The sequence below is a fragment of the Monodelphis domestica genome, chromosome 4 (genome assembly GCF_027887165.1).
Source record: "Monodelphis domestica isolate mMonDom1 chromosome 4, mMonDom1.pri, whole genome shotgun sequence".
Taxonomy (NCBI): Eukaryota; Metazoa; Chordata; class Mammalia; order Didelphimorphia; family Didelphidae; genus Monodelphis; species Monodelphis domestica.
Genome location: NC_077230.1, coordinates 125,253,212 through 125,259,211, shown reverse-complemented (window position 1 = coordinate 125,259,211; position 6,000 = coordinate 125,253,212). Strand labels below are relative to the sequence as shown.

Genomic DNA, 6,000 nt, shown 5'->3' with positions numbered 1-6,000 from the left:
CACACACACACACACACACATATTTAAATACATGGTTATCCTAAGGTTTCTGGAAAGCTAATGCTAACCTGTTGTAACTCGGCTTGCAAATTTAGCTCCTCTCTTCAAAGATGATCTGACCATGTTGCCTATGACTGAGCTCCCACATATGACTCATGAGGGACTAAACAATGTTCCAATCTCTGTTTCGAAGCATCATGGGCTCAACTCCTCCTTGACTTAAGAGACATTCTTTAGGGATTCCCAATTGATATTGGTTATCATAATTCTCTAGTTAAAAGGTGCTCAAATTTAAAAAAAAATGATAATAATAACTATGATAATTCACAGAGAGTCCTATGTCACTATGTTATTAAGAAATTACAGAGTGAATTCTCTTCATCTAAATTCCTCAGGGAGTATGAATTCTAAGCATATAATTACCTCTTTTCTGTTCTAGTATGTATCTATCCTTCAAATTGTATAGGTATATAGCTAGGTCTTACTAAATGTCTATGGAAGAGTTTTAGAAGTCATTCAAATGGCCAACTTATGGCAGTAAGAGCATTATTCCAAAGACAAAACAGAATGTAATTCCTCCCTTTTGCCTAATTTGTGATCATTACCTTATTAAGTCACCTCCCTTTATGACCAAAGATCAGAATATTTATTCTTGCTATACCTCAAAACTCACCATGTATTCAGTATGGGAGGAACCCCAATGAAAAACTTCTGCCTCCCACCAACCTAACATTATAATAGAAGCTGGTTGTATCTATGCCATGGAAAGCTGGATGATGAATGCCACTTAAAACCTTGCTGTTATGTTTTGTTCTATTTTTTAATTACAGGCAATTTTACAATATTACCAATCAATATAATACAATTCTTTGGTCAATGAAATTCTTGACAGATATAGGACAGAGATAAGAAAAAAAAAAAGAACCCCACCCTTATTCACAACATTTATTTGGCATTTAGTCATGTAATACATTGTATTATCTCAACTTATATTTCTATTTGACTCCTGTATTTTCCATCCATACATCAAAGGCAAAGTGCATAAAGAATATATATTATCTAGATTTCCATATGCTTTTTATGAATGGCCAATTGAAATTTTTCAGTTGTATGTATACAGTACAATTGGCAATCACTTAAGCCCAGAGTGAAAAAAGAGGAGGGCAAGCTTAATTGCCTTTGGAAACTGTAAAGCTCACTTACCCTAAAATTCTTGAGGAAGTAAAAGCTTTTTTATTAATATTTTGATACTAATATTCCTTCAGCATTTCAATGAATACAAGTACCTCTGAAGAATTAAAAATGAACATCAGAGATGGCAATGGAGAGAAATTTTCTAGGAGTAAGTAGGCTGTTATATATAACTTTTGAGGATCTCAAAGGAAGAATAGAAGTAAAAGACATCATCAGAAATTATAAGATAGGAAGAAAAGATAGATTGGACATATGGCAAGGACCAAAAATGGCAGTGAACAGCTATAGTGCTTCACTAGAACCAGGACACAGTAAAGAAGACCTGAAGAATGTTGGAGTGATTCCCTGTGGTGACATATTGGGTAATATTTAATAGTTCTAATTAATAATAAAGTGAAACAAAATACACATTTAAAGACTCTCTTCTTGCAAAGTATATCCCACATATATGGTAAAAGCATATATAATTTTATAACAACTAAAATAACTAAAATAACAATACTAACTAAATTAGATTGCTTATTAAATGCTCTATCAAATTATCAAATGATTATAAAGCTAGAAAAAATAATTTATTAAATTAATGTCAAGGATGCTGATGTGCCATAAGAAATAACAAACAAGATTATCACAATAAAACCTGGAAAGATTTCTATGAAGTGATGCAACATGAACTGAGCAGAACCAGGAGAACATTGTGTAACAACAATAATGTAAGATAATTAATTTTAAATGGTTTAAGTATTATCAACAAGACAAGGATTTGGGACAACTGCAAGAGACTTATGACAAAAAAATAGATTTCTACTACAATAGAAGCAACAGATAGATTCTGAATTCAAATTGTAGCATACCATTTTTACTTTATTTCCTTCATGAATTTTTCTCTAGTGAGAACCATACATGTCTTCTTTCACAACATGACAAACATAAAAATATGTATTATTTGATAAAATATGTATGACTTATATCCCTTTACCTGCCTTCTTAGGGAGGGAGTGGGGTGAGAGAGAAAGTGAAAGCATGGATTGCAAAATATTAGAAAACAAATATTAAGAAATTGTATTGTCATGTAATCTGCAAAAAATAAAATTTATAAAAAATTCACTGAAGGAACTCTAAGTCAAGAATATTAAGGAAAATAATAAAAAAACAGGAAGAAAAGGGGATTGCAAGTATACAATATACAGAAGCAAATGATCATACTTGCTTTGTGTTGCATATACATAAGTATCACAGTTATTGGGGAAAAAATCTATTTCACATAAAAGTGTTGGGAAACCTGAAAATCAGTCTGGGACAAACTACACGTAGAACAACATTTCACATTCTATCTCAAAATAATCTCTAAATGGGTGCCTGACATACACGGGGTGAAAGTATAAACACATTCAGAGGAGACAAGAAAAAAATTATCTATCAAGTAAGAGTTTATGACTAATCATGAGATAGAAATGATCACAGGATATAAAATGGTTACATTTGATTACATAAAAATAATACTATTTGATAAAACCAAAAAATGCAATAAAATTAGAAGAAAGTCAGCAGAAAATATTTACAGCAATAAGTATTATTTCTACAATATATAGAGAATGTATTCAAGTTTGTAAGACTAAGAGCCACTCCCCAATTGAAAAATGCTAGAAGCATATGAACAGATTGTTTTAGGATTGTGTGTGTGGGGGGGGAATCTCCCAGCTCTCAACAGGAATATAAGAAACGTGCTTCAGATAACTAATACTAGGAGGCATGCTAATGCAAGCAGCTCTGAGATTCTACCTCACACTCATAAGATAGACAAAACTGACAAAAAATGAAAATGAAAAACACTGACGAAGCTGTGGGAGAATAACTAAATTGATGCATTCACTGTTAGTAGAGCTGTCAACTGTACTGGAGAGAAATTTGGAACAATGCACTAAAAACTATTAAAACTGCGTATACTCATTGACCTAGGGATACCAATGCTAACTAGGTCTATACTCCCAAAGAAAAGCAAGGGAAAAAAGATACATATGTATGAAAAATATTTATAGCAGCTTTTTTCATGGTGGCAATGAATCAGAAAATGAGAAAAGCCATCAACTATAGGATTTTCTTGTGGTATATGAATATAATGGAATACTGTTGTCCTATAAGAAATGATAGAGATGTTTTCAGAGATATTCGGTAAAACTTATATGAACTGATGCAATGTGAGCTGGCAACCAGGAGATGACTTTATACAATAATAGTAATAAGAAAGCTAAAAATGAGATTAGGAGTATTTTTGGACCTTTTTTTCAAAGTAAGTCCCTTGAGCATGACTTTTTCAGTCTATAAAATAACAAAAAAACAAAGCACTCACTTCAAAGGTATATGAAAATAAAATGGCATAAACTAAAGCAAAGAAGGAGGTCTTATATTAATTTGGGCTATATTATTGTCATTAATATATCTTTTTTTATAGAATTGAGACAGTAACAATCTGAGATCTAATCATATTTTTATTATTATCTTATATTTAATGTTTGTGGTGGTGTGCATAAAATGACTTTTTTTTGCAATTTAACAGGAATATTTATTTTCTTGAGACTCAATGAAAGGGTCCTTGGTCAAACTCCAGTAGTAGAGAGGACATCAAAGTTATCACACATTCTCTTCAACTCACACAGTTTTAATTTCTTCCTCTAGGTGTCTCTATTTTGAAATCTTTTATTGCCTTGGAAGCAGTAACAGTAGTAGTAGTAATTTAGTAGTAGTAGTCATCGTAGTAATGGTAGGAATATTACTTTTATCTTCTTTTCATCTTTTTTTTTTCTGAAATTCATACAGGAACAGTCTGAAGAAAAATGACAGTTATAGATTCTTGAATATTTAATAGTCTGGGGTCTAATGAGCAAGTAAAGAAGGACTACATTTTGTAACTGAATAAAAGTATTGCCCTGTAAGATTATCTCTGCAGACTCACAGAAAGCATGTTTGTGACAACTCCAAGTGAAAATAGTACAGCAGGGAGAATATGTATTTCAAAGAGTTTTCACATAGTTTTTACTTTGTGTCCTATATCTATACATGTTTGAAAGCTTTGTAGTTTAGGTTTTATAGTCTGGCACTTATGAATATTTAGTGTGAAAATAATTACCAAAATAATGTTATATTTTTATGTATCAAAATTATATGTAGAAAGTTGTAGGGAGCAGTTCTGTCTGTGATGATGCTCAAATTCCAGTGTTATTTGTTTGTTTTATTGTGAAGGATATTTTAATGCTTCTTTATTTAGTATAAGAATAGCTAGCCTCTTGGGTTGGGTAAAATTTTAGAAATCCTCACTATAACAATGATACTTTTACACTTAATACTTTTATACTTCACCAATCAGTCTGCAATACTACCCACCAAAGAGGCTTTTTCAAGCCATTTTTGTCAAATGCTAAAAACTGTACCTTCATAATATATCTCACATATAATCCTTTTCCATGACCCAGCCACTGTCATGATGCAGGACCTTGTCACCTCAAGTCTTGTACTACAGAAGTAGCCTACTATTGAAATAGTCTTCGTAACTCACGTTTTTCCCCATTCCAGTCCATCCTTTATTTACTTGATGAACAGAATTTCTAAAATACAAATCTGACCATATCATTACCCTGTTCAATCAGCCTTTGTGACACTCCTGATAACCTTCAGATTTGAATAGAAAGTCCTCTATTTTGAATGTAAAGATCTTTAAATCCTTGCCTCTTCCTATCTTCCCGTTCTTAGACCCTCCTCCTCTTCACATATTCTTTGATTGAATGATGGTCACTTTCTTGCTGTTCCTGACACATGGAACTTCATTTACCAACTCCAGGCATCTTCATTTGGCTATCACTGATGGCTGGAACACTCTCTCATTCCAATGTTCTGATTCAAAATATTTTTACTGGTTGCCTACTTTCCCTACTTTTCTCTCCAGTCTTCCCTAGTTTCCTCCAACTCTCAGCTAAAATTCAATATTCTACAACTAGTTTTTTCCTAGTTCTCCTTAATCTTAGTGACTTCTCTATGAGATTATTTCCAATTTAACTTTTCTATATCTTATTGACAAAATTGTTATAGTTGTTCAAATGTTGTGTCTTGCATTATGTTGTCAGCTTCTTGAGAGTAGCTTCTTTTGCCATTCTTTGTTTCTTGGACTTATCATAGTGTCTAGCACATAGTAGGTGCTTGATAATTACTTGTTGAGCATGCCTTTCTAGGTATATGGTAAATACTAAATTGTCAAAATCTGTTGTGATATACTGCAATTTTCAACATGTTATTGCATAAATTGTACTGATTAATAACCCTGGGGTGGATACTTATCATCTAACCCTGATGTGATTAGTTTCATTTGATTTTACTATTAGAAGTTATCTATTTAATTGATGTATTAAGAGGAAAATGCCAATTTTGATTATATTCAACATATTCAGTGGAACATACATATTGTAAGCCATTGTTATTGCTTTGGGAACTGGTCTGTTCCAAAAGAATTTCTATAAAATTAAAATCAATTTATCATGTTCTCTGAGAAATCTATCAATGCTTTTCCCCTCCTTTTTGATGAGGAAGTATAAATCTTTCTATAGCTGTCATAGGTTGATGAGGCTTCAGTTCCATTAATATTGCATGGGTTTTTATATAAATACCTTCTAGTTCTATTGTCCACTTTACTGTGCCAAAGGTATGCATCAAGAATGATATTGCATAAGTGTCAATTACACTAAATATATTTTCCCCATTAAGTTTTGACTTGAGGATGCCTGTCAGTCTTTTAACAATTATTTAACTCAGTCACAG

General features: G+C 32.1%; 1 long non-coding RNA gene across 1 annotated transcript in view; it reads right to left on the bottom strand.

Annotated features, from left to right (window-relative positions):
- Positions 1-3,714: 3,714 nt before the first annotated feature.
- LOC130453683 (uncharacterized) overlaps positions 3,715-6,000 on the bottom strand; it is a 158,069-nt gene continuing 155,783 nt past the window's right edge. The window contains exon 3 of the long non-coding RNA XR_008911167.1: positions 3,715-4,018. This is a non-coding gene — a long non-coding RNA (uncharacterized LOC130453683). The remainder of the gene's footprint in view (positions 4,019-6,000) is intronic.